Genomic DNA, 14,113 nt, shown 5'->3' with positions numbered 1-14,113 from the left:
TAGGCAGCGCGGGGGGGGCTCTGCTGCGCGGCTCCCCGGCGCGCTGCACCGGAGGGGGGAACGGGCGGCCCCCCCCGCTGCTTGCCGGGGCACCCGGGGAAGAGCCGGTGCTGCCGGAGCGGGGCTGCGGGGCCCGGCTCGTCCGCCGGGTGCCCCGGGGTGTGCGGCGGTCCCGTTCTCTCCGCGGCTGCGGAGCCGGCCGCCCGCGGGGCTGTGCGCGCCCCTCCCGGGGCTCCCGGGCGGCCGCAGCCCCGCAGCCCCGCCGGCGCTTTCAGCACCACTCGCACGTGGACTCCCGCGCCCCCCCAGCCCGTTCCCCCATCGGCCGGCAGTTTGTGGGGGACGGGGGACAAGTTGAAGGGGCGATGGGTTTCGGTGCAGAAGCACCCCCCCGGTTGTTAGGGCTCCTCCGAAGGTGGGGAGGGGGCGGCGAGGTGGTGGGGGGGGCTCTGCAGGGGGCTGCGCGGTGGGGGCTGATAGAGCCGGGCTGTGGGATGAGTCATGCCGAGCGTCAATTCCACGCATACGGGCTGGGATCTTGGGGGATGGAGGTTTGGGGAGGGGGGGTGCGACAGCGACAGGGGTCTCGGTGCTGCGTGTCGCCGGCTCCAAAATGTGGATGGGCTGTGTTTTGGACGGAGCCGGGTATTAAAATCAGATTAAGGCTCCTTGGCAGCTCCGGCGGGATCACGAGAGCGAGCCGTGCTGGCTATAGGGTTCGCATGCTTTTCCATTTTGGGGGCTGCAAGAGAGGCGCTATACAATAAACCGGGCAGGAGCCGGAGCCGGGGCTGAGCCCGAGCACGGCCGCGCATTTCGCAGTCGTCTCGATGAGGCTGCTGCAAGTGGGAAGAGTTTTCTGTAGTTATTTATCATCCCCCCCCGACCCTTCACTTTCATAACCACGGATTACAAAATAGCTCTGATTGTGAAGCGAGCGCATTCATCCCAACCCTTGCTCTCTCACCAGTTCAGCCCCGGCGATTGCAAACAGCCAGGAGCGTGTGCGTTTGTGGGGGACAGGAACCAGGGCTAATCCTGCCGCCGTTTGGGTTCAAAACAAACACGGGCTCGAGACCTGGTAAATCAGATTTGCCCGCGGTGCGTGTGCCAGACAGAACCAGGCAGGGCTTGCCACCAGCCAGATTGATGTAGTCCCGGCACCTTTGCCCGCCCGCACCAGCGCCAGAGCGCTCCGGCTTGGCACGGGACCGGGCGGCTTCTGGGGGCAGAGCAGGGGGGCAGGCAGCCTGGCTTCTTAACCGAGAGCTGCTGACAGGTTGATTACAGCAGGAGGGTCAGGAAAGGTGAGAAGTGGGCCGAGATTTTGTAAGCACTTTGTGGGTTTTTTCCATTTTGTTATTGCTGAGGGAGCCCATCGGCTTGCAGGAGAGGAGGCTGGCTGTGTGGGACACTGTCCCCCGAGCTGGCTGCGTGTGTGGGATGTCATCCCCTGGAAGTATGGCACAAAGGCTGCAGCTCCCACCAGCCCCACTGCTCCCTGAGCAGGTGAAAGTTCCTGGCTCCACTTCCCTGTAATAACCCTCCTGTTCTCAGTGTGTTAATCATGACATGAAAAGCCCTTATGGTTGCAGCATGTGCCTGGAGCCTTGTTTCTCTTTTTCTTTGTTTTTTGGTCAGCATTTGATGTGCCAATTTAAGAATCTTGTTCCGAAAAGCGACTGCTAAGGGAGAGGGAAAAAACATCCTATGAATTGTCATCCCTCTCTGGTGCAAGCCCACCATGTTGTGAATATTCCCTGGAAAATTTGGAACTGTGTAATGGCCTGTGCTGAAATGAGACGATGTTGATGAAACATAGTTGGCTGTGTCCCCTGTTTTCTCTCCCTGTCCCCGGCGTGCTCCCTGCTGGAGGGAGCAGCACAGGTAGCGCTGCTCTGAAATCTGCAGGTGTGGGAGGAGAGGAGCAGCGGGGGCAGCCTTGCAGCTCGCTGCAGCTCCCGTGCAGCCCCTCTGCGCTCTCCCGTCCGTCCGGCGCCTGCTTTCGATAATTCCGTTTCCTCTTCTGTCCCCACGTGCGCTGAGGGGCTCAGGGCTGCGATGGGAAGAAAAGAGAAGATGGAAAAAAGGAAGAAAAAACAGCCGCCCCCCGAGCTATGATTTGCATGTCTTTGCTTAAGAACCGCCTGAAGTTGTAAGCATGTGTTGTGCTTGTACCTTAACCTCTGATGAAACTGGGGGAAGGCTCCAGCCCTGACTCTGTCACATGCTGCCTTCTAACTGGGAGCGGGAGGCGGGCCGGGCTGGCGCTGACGTCTCTCCCCATTACTACTGTACGAGCCTCTGCTTACAACTGGGTTACTGACTCCTCCGGGGAGCCCCAAAGCTGCTGCCCCAGGGACCCCAGTGCCCCAGCATGGAGCAGGGTATCCGGAGAGGCTGCGCTGTCAGGAGGCCACGGGATGATGAATTGTGGCCGTTTCCTTCGTGGAAATTTTGAGGAACTGGGACTCTCCTGCTCTCTCGCCCCTGCTTCTCCCCGTCCTGCTTTTGCAGTAGGTTGTGAGAAAGGCGCAGTTGGTGCAGGTGCCAGGTGATCCCTTCCCTTCCAGGGGAAGAATCCTGAGCAAGGTTCTTGGGGAGATGCACAGGGGAGGTTTGACAGGGTATCTGCATCAGTCCCTTATTCACAAGGGTTTGTGCTGAGGGTGCCAGCTAACCTCTATTTACATATCGAGGACAGCGATGATTCACGTGGTACCTGCATTGCTACAGAAAGAAAATCAGGGTTTTTCACTTGATATCTGCCTTTCTCCTGCCAACTCCTTTTTCCTTTTTTTTTTTCCTTTTTTTTCCTTTTTTTTCCCCAACAAAAAAAAAGTGATTTTGTGCTGCTGCGCCTCAAAATGTGTCATTTCTGGGCCTGCTTAATCCATTTTGTGCAACTCTGCTGCTCAGAGGTATGAAGCTGGTTGTAGCTGGTTCATCTGCTGGCACCAGGCACTGGGAAGTGCCAGCCAGGCAGCTCTGCCGAGAGCACCACGGAGCAGCTCTCAGCATCCCTGTGAGAGGCTGGAGCACTGTGGCTCTAACGGCTTCAATTCGTTTAAAAATCCCAAACAAAGTGCAGCAGGAGGGGGGAAAAAATAATAATAAAAAGAACCCAGGCTGCTTCTCAGAGGGATGTTTAAAAGATCACATGAACTGAAATACAATATTCCCTCTTTAACTTCCCAGCCTCCTGCTAACAGCTTAATCCATCGATGAGTGCAGGAGGCACAGCGAGCCCGCGCTGGGTTGGCATTTCTAGTGCTGAAATGGGGATGCATCTCTGATTTCTGACAGTCCTCACTGAGCTGATCGATATCATGCTCTTTCTGTGGCTTTTCTCTCGAAGATTTGGGGTGGGTTTGGACGATGGACAGCCCGAGGGCCTGTGCAAAATGCATCCTCAGCTGCATTGCTGCAGCATGGGTCGAAGGGCTGCTGCAGTGGCAGGGCTGGAGGAGGCTGAAGTTTTCTGGGAAGCAGGGTGGCTGTGTCCTGGTGGCCGTCACCGTGCTGGAGCTGGGGGTGCTGGTGGCTGTCCCCACCACAGCAGAGTCTGAGCTGAGCCAGGAGAGAGAGAGAACAGCCGGAGGGAGGGGAGGGCTGGGCTGGAACCTGCCCCTCAGAGCCTGCCCCCACACCTGCCTGCCTTCCCCCTGGGATTCTGACCCGTGTTCCCCACCCCAGGGGTGCCCCACGCTGGGGGTTTTCCCCCACCTGCCTGCCTGCACATCCCTGCCCTGTCTCATGCTGTAATGGAAAGGCACCTCTCCAACAGGTGAATAATTAAGGGCTCAACGAGGGCCTCCAGCAAAGGGAGCTTTGTGAGGGAGAGGGATCTCTCTCACATTAACCTTTCCAATGTCAAAAGCCTTTTTGTAGGGAGGAACTCCGCTTACATGAGCTCTTTGGCACGGTTGGTTAATTAAAAATGCTCTGGGAATGCCCCTTCCAACCCCAAACTCCTGTTTTTGGGGAATGGGTCCCATGTTTCTGGTGCAGGGCTGGGGACAGGGATGCCACAGGCTGGCTCCTGGCAGATGGTTTGATGTGGTGCCAAGGGCAGGAGCCCACCAGGCTCTGAGATCCCCTTTGGTGGGGCTGGGGGCTGTGGCAGGATGTGGGAGTTGCAGTGCTGTAGAGACAGGACAAGGAGAATGGATCCAAACTGACAGAGAGTAGGGTTACAGGAGACACTAGGAAAAAATTCTTCCCTGTGAAGGTGGGGAGGCCTTGGCACAGGGCACCCAGAGAAGCTGTGGCTGCCCCTGGATCCCTGGAAGTGTCCAAGGCCAGGCTGGAAAGCGTCCCTGCCCATGGCAGGGGGTGGAATACACGAGCTTTAGAGTCTCTTCCAACCCAAACAATTTTATGATCCCATGGAGGACACGATTCCCCCTGGCCAGCATGTGCCAGCACCATGGAGGCTTGGGGACATCCCTGGGCTGGGGCAGAGACATTGTGCAGGGCCAGTCTGTGCTGCTGCTGCCAAATGCCACCACCAGAGCCCCCACTTCTGCATGCCCATGGCCCTGGGGAGATGCTGTCACCAGGGCAAGGGGCACTGTCCCTGTGTGGCTCTGTAGCAGTGTCAGAGACGTGGCTCCGCCGGGACCACGCGTGTGGCACCGCTTGGCTGCCACCGCGGAGCCAGGGACGCGAGGTGCTGGCAGGGCCTCGGCTGCAGACACATTTGCCGGAGGAATCGGCTTCAGGCTCCCGCAGCTGAGCCCTGCTCCATGGCAACCCGGCGCGGGCTTATATTTCTCGTGACTGCTTGGCAGCCTGGAGTGATTAACAGGGGGGAACTCTGTGCGCGCCGGAGCCACCGCCAGCGCGGCCGTGCTGTGGTGACCGCCACGCTCCAGAGCCGTGTGGAGCTCCAGGCCGTGTGGGGCTCCAGAGCCGTGTGGAGCTCCAGGCCGTGTGGGGCTCCAGAGCCATGTGGGGCTCCCGGCCGTGTGGGGCTCCAGGCCGTGTGGGGCTCCAGAGCCGTGTGGGGCTCCCGGCCGTGTGGGGCTCCAGAGCCGTGTGGGGCTCCAGGCCGTGTGGGGCTCCAGAGCCGTGTGGGGCTCCAGGCCGTGTGGGGCTCCAGAGCCGTGTGGAGCTCCAGGCCGTGTGGGGCTCCAGAGCCGTGTGGGGCTCCAGGCCCTGTGGGGCTCCAGGCCGTATGGGGCTCCAGGGCCCTGTGGGGCTCCAGGGCCCTGTGGGGCTCCAGAGCCGTGTGGGGCTCCAGAGCCGTGTGGGGCTCCGGCACCCTGCCCACAGCCCAGGAGTGGGCAGGATCCCATCTCCTGCTGCCTGCAGAGCCACCTTCTCACCTGGACAAGGGTATTTTAAGATGCCTGTGCTTGTAGTGAGGAACCAGGGACTAAAGGTTGAAGTTAATGGGGCGAGTGGTCAGGTGAGGTAGTGACCTACTTCCAGGGGCATGGGCACCGGAGGCACTGGGTGATGGTCCAGCCAATGTGTTTCCCTTCCCTTATCACTCAGCCAATCTGCTTTTCAGCACTTTTCCTGAACTCTGGCTTACAAATTATTATTTATTTATTTATGGCGGTTGGGTTGTTTTTTTTTTCTTCCCTTTTCTTTCAATAACGGGAGCTTCCAAGAAACGCCGAAGGACTTTGCACAGATCTGGCTGTGCTCAGGGCCTTGTCAGCCCTGTCCTCATCCAGCCCCGTCCCACTGCACTTCCCCACGTGGAGGCAACAGCCAAGGCCGAGCTGCTGCATTAAACCAGTTCACTTCTGAATTAACACAGGGAAAAGTAAAAGCTGGAAATCTCCTTTGGCCCTGGGAGATCTGGAAACCCGCCGCGGGAGGGGTTCTCCATGTGGCAAGCGTGGTATCTGCTGGTGGGGGATGTGGAGGGGCTGTGGCCCCATGCAGTAGCCAGAGTCACCTTTGATCTCTGCCGGCTCCGGGCAGCAATGTGGCGCTTAGGGAAAATACTTTCCTTATCTCACATCCCAGTGTCCCGAGGCAAAGCCCGCAGGCACTGGGAGCTGGGTGGGCACCCCAGCACCAGGAGCTTCCCTGGAGGGAGCATGATGATGCTGAAGGGTGCCAGGAGCTTTTTACATCTGTGTCTCCTGTGCCAGGAGCTTTTTCTGTCTGTGTCCCCTCTGTCCCTATGGCCCCCTGCCCACCCAGATGGGGACAAAGGCTGGAGAGCCCATGGAGGGCTGATGTGACACTTCTCCCCTCCCCTGGGATGAGCAGTACATGCTTTATATGGATGTTTTTGTGCTGAGGTGGCGCCTCCAGCTCTTGCAGGGACTCCAGTTGCAGGGCAGCAGCATATCTTTACTGAGATGCATTTTCTGAATTCTTCCTGTGGCCCTGCGGGCCGGGGCAGCACCGCAGCCCCTCTGCTGAGCCAGCCACGGCCAGGCCCCTCGGTTCCTGTTTCATTTTGCTGCCAGTTGGGCTCAGAGAGCAGCAGCTCAGCACTGCTGTCACTTCTGCTCACCCCTTTGTCTGGGGAGGCTGCAGGACGTGCTTTGTCCCTGGCATGTGGGGGGACGGTGTGGGAAGTGTCATCCTTTCACCCCCGCTGCCAAAAACTGCCTTCCCCACCTATTCCCCTAGGAACCCTCATTTCCTAATTTTCATGGACGTCAAGAGCAAGGAAATCCTGTGGCGAGGGCCGAGCGTCCTGGCCAGGGCTGCGGGCCCGAGCTGGGGCAGCCTGGGGTGGAAGGAAGCCCAGCTGCCTCTTCTCTTCATGATTGTTCTCCTCCCTCCTGCGCCCCGCAAGGGGGATGTGGCTTTCACAAGTGACAGCTGGGGACCTGGCTGTCCTGCCACGAGGTGACCCATGGCTGGAGCAGCCCCAGCTGTCCCTGGGGGTGCAGCATTTTTGCTGAGCGTTTTTCTTGCGTTTTTTAGCCAAGTTCCTAGGTAAGAGGGAGTCGCGTTATTATTTTTTCATGAAGAAAGTGCATCTGTAGCTGCAGGGTGTTCGAGAGGCTGCCATGACCCCTTGCATGCACGCAGGACTGGCACACTGGGCTGCAGCCAGGCTGGCTTGGAGCTGAGACCAGCACTGGTCACCCCGAGGCCGTGGCTGTGCACGTGCCAGGGTGGCAGCGAGGAGCTGGAGGTGACAAACGTGGCACTCACAGCTCTCCTGGAAGGATGAAGCAGGGCAGCTCCTGGCTCTCTATCCCCTGCAGAGGCCAATCCCTCTGCCAGCACGGTGTGGTGACACTGGTGGGCACAGAGCTGGTCCTTTGCTCCACGTGTGCTGCCCAGGCAGAGCCCACACTCCTGGGCCAGATCCCAGTGCCCATGTGTGGCAGAGCTGGCCAGGGGCTCACCTTGGCTGGTGCCAGGTGAGCTGCCAGCACCCGCTCCTGCCATGCACAGGCTGCTCACCGGGCACCAGCACGGCAGGGCTGAACTTTGTCCAGCTTCAGCCCTGATTTCTTGGCACCTTCCCTGCCTCGGTGCAAATGTTTGCAACTTCCACAGCCCTCGGCTTCCAGCTAATTAAACTTTGCATTCCTGTTGGCTCCCTGCAAACCCAGGCTGCTTCCCTTTGCCCCGGGCTGGGGGACCTGGGGCTCTGCCTGTGCCAGGTGTGTGTGGCTCAGGGCCACCTTCCTGCACCTTCACTGCGGGAGGATTTTCAAACCTCCCCTCCAACAGCATCAGCCCCAGAGCTCTGCACAGCTGGAGATTTAAACCACCAGCATCATTTCTCCTTTTGAGCAGGCTTGCACACAGTCACGACCAAACCGTGCTGATAATGAAAAGAAAAAAAACCACCATTTTTTTTCTTAAAAAGGAAGTTTCTGTTTCTGTGTGGGCCCCACAGGGAGGCTGGCGCATGCGGGTTTCCAGTGCTAGAACCCATTTCCCAGGTAACAGAACTCCAGCCTGTGAGAACTGTGTGGCTTTCTCAGGCTGAAAGGTTGGACGGTATTTGAGCTGCTTTTTTTTCCCCTTGTTGCTGTGTCCTTTTAAGAAGGAGTAAGTATGTCTATTTATATGTATTTTGGAAATGAAAGCACGTGGCCTGTGTCCCCAGAAACCCTCACGGTACATGTTGCCTCCCAGCTCTGGGGGGACGCTGCTTTGCTGGTGACCACTCCCAGCCCATCCCTGCAGCAGAACTGGAGCTGGGGATGAGCTGTGGTAGGTGCAGGACATTCTCCTGGGAATTCCCCATGGGACCAGAGAATTTGGGATGTGGAAGTGGATGCAGCAGGAAGGAAGTTGGTGGCTGAGAGCAGAGCGATGTCATGGGGGGAATGTTGGGACAGCATGGATGGGAAGGGCTGGAGCTGCTCACTTCCTTTACTCCTGTTGACTCTTCCTGCCCGTGCTTTGAGTGGTGCTGCCTGGCCTGCCTGCAGTGCTGGCTTTTCCCTTCCTCTGCCAGGGCATCTGGGATGCAGAGTGGTTTCCCTGGGGAGATTTGAAGGTCTGCTTGCCCTGGCTGCCTCCTCTCAGTGTCCACCTCAGTGTCCACCAGTGCCCGCTGCCCATCTGCCCAGAGGAGCTGCAAACCCATCTGCACATCCAGCTGAGTCAAAAATACATGAAAGGCAGATTATCAGGGGGAGACTGTCCTCATCTCTGCCGCTCACTTATGGCAGTGCAAGGACCTGGAAATACAGCTTTCAAGTTTCTCTCTGTATTTATGTAACCCAAACGAACTCTTTTTTGGAAAGAGCCACTCTGTCTCATTTAGATACCTAAATATAGCAGCCTCTCCGGAGGGAGGATTAGCCTGCGAGTGCCCTGGCGGGTATGGGACCTTTGTGCATGGGTGTTATGGGGAGTTTGAACCTCATTCAGTGGAGCCTGGGGGGATTATTCCCCTTGCCATTATCAGGGTGGGTTTGCAGTGTTCTGGGTCAGCAGGGAGCTCACGGCAGTGACTGGGTTGGGAAGCACAAACCTGTGGAGATGTGGACTGCAAGGTTTTTTCTAAATGTCTCGATGCCTTTTGAGGCCAGGGCCCTTCTATGCCCAAACATCCTGTTTATTATTGTGCCACCTCCCTGTGGAGGGAGGATCTGTGCTCCAAAGCACTGAAGCAAAGCTGAGCTACAGGGTGAAACCTCCACATCCAGCCCTGCCAAAGGGCCCCGTGGGGCTGCAGCACCTCGGGGTGGTCAGTGAGGGCTGTTGGGGATGAATCACCCCCACAACGTGGCTGGGTGGAAAGGCAGGGAAGTGCAAGGGTCCTTTCCTCAGGTAAGGTGCACCTTTAGGGAAAGGTGTGGGACCAAGCCTTTGAAATGCCAAGCTGAGGGACACCCCACAGGTGCCATTTCCCTTTGCCAGGGATGTTCATGGGCATTCAGGGACACCCACCCTCCTGGGCACCAGGGCCTGCACACTTCTCTGAGATGCAGATGTTGGCAGAATCTGGGCACTGTGCACATCCCATGGACCCACTTCTGCTTCTACACACACACCAGAGCTCTTTGCCTTTGGGTGAGCACGAGAGATGGGTCTGACCATGTGGTGTGGGGGGCTTCTCGTGCACCCCCTGGCATCAGCCAGGCTTGCACCTTGCACCAAGCATTGATGGAAACTGAGTTTCTCAGATGTGCACAGGGTGACCTTTGCTTTTGTCTTGTAACATTTCCAAGTGCCCTGCAAGTGAGGGTGTCACTTCCAAGGAAATGGGGAGTGGCTGTCTGTGTGTGTGTGCTGGTGTTCTAGGGACTTGGTGACACATGCTGCAGGAGTCTCTGCAGCTGGCTCGTTTTAAAGAGTGTGGAGAGGACACCCTTGTGTTCCCTCTGCTCCTGCCTGCTTTGCAGCACTGATACAAGAGCGGCTCCCTGGCCTGGTGCTGCTGGAGGAGCTCCTTGGGATTTGGAGACACACAGGAGCTGCCTTGTGTTTTCTGCAGGAAAGCAGAGAGTCCCTCAGCTGTTTGAGAGCTGCCTCTGTGCTTTTGGTGTGCTTTTGGCTCTGCCTCCCTGCACACCTTGTCCCCCCCGCTGCCCATCCTTGCTCCGCCCTGTGCCCAGCTCAGCTATGCAGCCTGTGGTGTGCAGGCTCCTCTGCCATCCCCCTGGGGCAGGAGCCACCTGGCTGAACCGTGGGACCCCGGGGATGTGTCAGTGAACACCTGCACGCTGGCTTCACACAGTGCCCTTGGGCAACCTTGCACGCCCTGGTGCCGTGTCCCCTCAGCTCCCAGCGGGGACCAGGCAGTCCTGTTTGGGCACTGCCCTGCTGCAGGGTGCAGGTGGAATGGACAAGGCAGAGGAAGCAGAAGGGGAGGAGGTGGCATGGTGGGCTCCGTGTGGAGGGCTCGCAGTGTCCCCAGGATCCCCGAGCTCCTGGCAGATGGCTGCAGCCCTCCCGCCCTGCTCCGAGGAATACAAATGTGCGGCAGATACGGTTACCCGGCCCGGCAGCGGTGTTGGCTTTCATCTGGATCGATATCCCTGCCGGCCTGCGTCTGCAGGAGCGCTCAGCTGGCAGCACAGGCCTGCCCAGAAGCAGACACCCACCCGGGCTCTGCTGCAGCCCCTGCCCGTCCGTGTGTCCGGCTGCCTCAGCGTGGTGCGGCCGCAGCCGCGCTGTCCGGCTCCGTCATGCGTAAAATGTAATAAATAGGGCCATAAGCCTTTTACAAAGTCTATTTCCACTCTTGGATCCGGGATTTAATGCATGGCTGCTTAGAGAGGCTGAGGATTTCAGGGGTCAGCAAGGCTAATTGCACTGCTGGAATAAAAGGGTGCGTGGTGAGGATCCTGCCCGCGGGCGGGAGCAGGTGCCGGGGGTCCCAGCCCCCCGCCCGCTGCCCCGGCCCTGTGTGCTCCCTGCCAGCAGTCTGGGAATGCCACGGCCAGGCGTGGCAGCTTGGCAAGGGTAGGGGTCCCCAGGGAGGTCTCTTTTGGGGCCCGGGAGGCCGAGCCAGCTGGGGAGTCACATGCTGCAGTTGTTCGGTTACCCGCTGCTCCGTGGTGTCTGTGTGTGTCTGCCCAGGCACGGCTGGCTGGAGCGCTTGATCTTAGATTACCTGTAAGCCAGGGAAAGCCTCTGCGGGGCCAAGGGCCAGTGAGGATCAGGGCTGTCCCGGTGCCAGCTCAGCCCCAGCCTGCAGCATCTCCTTCAGCTGCAGAGGGGAGCTGGGTACCACCCTGCCAGGCTGTGCCAGTGGGCCCTGACTGGGATGTGACAAACATCCACAAACTGGGATGTGTGCCCTGTGCTGGGGAGACAGCCCCACTGGGAATGGAAATGGGGGAGAGACCTGAATGGGGGTGCTCCAGTGCCAGGTGTGCTGGGTGGCCAGCACAGGGCTGGGGTCAGGACCTGGACAGAGCTTTCCTGGAGGTGCCAGGGAGGGGCTGATGGGATGTGCGGGCTCTGCATCACCAGGACAACCGGCAGCCACACGCTCTGTAAGGAGGGGGACCCAGATGCCCCGAGGCTGCCGGGCGTGCGCCCTGTGCCAGCCTCTCACTCTGGCAGGGCTGTGCCGCTGGCCACGGCAGACGGAGGACGCCAGCTCCGCTCAGTGACTCCGCTGGCTGATCCCGTCAGCTCCATCTCGCGCCAAGTGCTGAAGTCGCCATGGAAACCAGCATGGCAGCAGCCTCGCCAGCATCCTCGCTGCCAGCGCCCGGCCGGTGCCGCGCCGGTGCCGGGTGGCCGGTGGCAGCCTGGGCCCCTGCTGCCTGTCCCCGTTCCTCGAGGGTGTCAGTCCTGCTGATGGGCTTGGGGATGCACACGGGGCCCTTCCCCAGAGCCATGGCAGGGCCCGATCCATCAGAGCTCCTCCATCCCGCAGAGCCCCGCAGGAAGCACAAAGCAAAAGCCCGAGAGTATTGCTATTAATAGTACCTGCTCACAAAGTTATCTTTAGCTGCACTGCTCCCACCTTCATTCATAACAGCCATGGCACGGGCCTGACTCTTCATCCTGCTGCTGGAGTGGCTTTGAGGTAACCCCGGCATCCCCAGGTGCCCCACTCGCCTGGGCTTCCACCACTCAGCAGCCTTTCCTCTGCCTGTGGAGAGGCATGGGCTGCAAAGCTTTCCCTGTAGTGGGAAATGGAGCTGGATTTCTTTTCCAGGGTTCATTTTTCTGTGGTGACCGTAACTCTGAACTCTGCTTGGCTTTGCCTCTCCTCCCACGTCGCTCCTGTGCAGCAGGGCTGTGTCTTGCCAAAGGCTTTCTCCCTGGAGCATCCCTGCTGGAAGTCCACGCTGGTGCTGGGATTTTGCTTGATCAGTGGAGGAGGCAGTGTGTGAAGTCAGCTATTGGGAATGGAGTATTTTCCCCTTGTACTTCAGTGGGTGTTTTTATAGGTTTCAAGCTGTGGTCCACCCTTCCCAGCATCTTTCATCTGCAGAGCTCACACAGCTCCTGGGAGGGTGCAGGGCTTTGAAAGGGCTTTGAGGATTCAAGGGCTCATCCCACTGCTTTGAGGCAGCATCTCCCACCGTTGCCAGGGAAAGGCCTGTTGCTCCTATTCTTGAACTCGGCAGTCACCGAGTTCCTCAGGTTCCTGGGTTAATCTGTTCCTGCCTTTAATGAGCTGCCTCATTAAAGTGTTTTTCCCTAATAACCAACCCTCCGGGCTGGGTGATGTTCAGCTGCAGACAACTGGAGACCTGCAGGCTGCAAAGGGCTGTTCAAGCTGTGTGTGGGGTGCAGGATGAGCACCATCCCTCTTCTCCCACATGGTGCCAAAAAGGCTGTGAAGGGAGCAGCTCAAAGCACCCCAAATCTGCCTCTCCTGGGTTCCAACACCAGACCTACTGCACCCACAAACTACAGGGCAGGCTGTACTGAGGGCGGCATCTGCCCTTGGGGTGCAGCAAACTGGGGATACTGGGACTAACCCATCCTGCTGCAAAATGGGACTAACCCATCTTCATACAAAATGTTCTTACCCAGGGGTGTGCAGCACAGGGGTTGGACATCACCCTAGGAGCCAAACCTGTGGGTGCATGCCTGCACCCCTTGGGCTGGGAGGCATCTGCCCAGCCCTAATGAGGGGTTTGAGCTGCTTGCCTTGGTGCCTGGGAGCTCATCTGGCTGGTTTGGATAAATGGAAATGAAAATCTCCCTCCTGGGGGCCTGCTCTGTGTGGAGGAGTGCACACACAGCTTGCAGCCGTGGCCTCCTAGGAACATCCATCCTTCAGGCATCTGTCCCACCTGGTTCCCTTGTCCTGCAGGCATCTGTCCCACCTGGTTCCCTTGTCCTGCAGGCATCTGTCCCACCTGGTCCCCCAGCTCCGTGGTGGCTGCCCTGGCCCAGCAGGAGGAAGGCTGGGAGCCCTTGGAGCAGTGGCTCCAAAGGAGCAGCTTCAGCAGAGCCTCTGGTGAGGCAGCAGCTGCCACAGCCCCTGTCCCCAGGCCGTGGTTTTTAGGGTGTCAATGATGCAAGGCAGGAAGGTGCCTGGTTCTGGGGCTGCTCCATTTATATTTAGCTGACCCAGTTGCTGAGCAGGGGCTGCTGGTCCCTCCTGGTGCTGCACTTGGGGTGCCGTGAGGGAATGCAGCAGCAGCATCCGGCTGGGAGCGTGGGGCTGGGCTGAATTCCTGCATCCCTGCATTCTTGCATCCCTGCAGCCCTGCATTCCTGCATCCTGCATCCCTGCAGCTTGCAGTCTGCTCTGGAAGGGCTGGACTGTGCTGGCATCCACCGTGCAGCCTGCCAGCCCCTCAGCACCCCTCCCAGCTCCCCCATCCAGCAGCAGCCCAGATCCCCCAGGGAAGGAGGAGCTGTGGTGCCCCAGCAGAGGTGGGGAGGCAGCAGTTGCTGCTGCAGGGAGCAGCCTGAGGTTGTGCACAGACTGAGGCAGGAGCAGGCAGTGCTCCAGCCCCGTTCCTGGAGCCCTCCCATGGGGTTCTCCTGCCTCTCCAGCCTCAGCTCACCCCGCCAGCATCCTGCTGCTGTCTGTGGTGGGTGCTGCCGCTGTGTGAGGGGCTTCAGGGAACTCCTGGAAAGCACTGTGCTGGCAAAACACATCCACTCAGTGCCAAGCACCTGCGAGGCAGCTGCTTCCCCAGGGCAGGAAGGAGATAAAAAGAAAATCTCTTTCAAAGGCAGGGTGGCCTCCTCCCCGGGATCAGGGCGTGTGGCCAGGATGCTTTCCCGAAAAGAG

The 14,113-nt window shown here is 59.0% G+C and overlaps 1 protein-coding gene across 1 annotated transcript in view; it reads left to right on the top strand.

Annotated features, from left to right (window-relative positions):
• PPARGC1B (PPARG coactivator 1 beta) overlaps nt 1-14,113 on the top strand; it is a 47,490-nt gene that overhangs the window by 192 nt on the left and 33,185 nt on the right. The gene's annotated exons all lie outside the window — the stretch shown is intronic.

The sequence above is a fragment of the Agelaius phoeniceus genome, chromosome 15 (genome assembly GCF_051311805.1).
Source record: "Agelaius phoeniceus isolate bAgePho1 chromosome 15, bAgePho1.hap1, whole genome shotgun sequence".
Classification (NCBI taxonomy): Eukaryota; Metazoa; Chordata; class Aves; order Passeriformes; family Icteridae; genus Agelaius; species Agelaius phoeniceus.
This window is presented reverse-complemented; position numbering and strand designations above follow the sequence as displayed.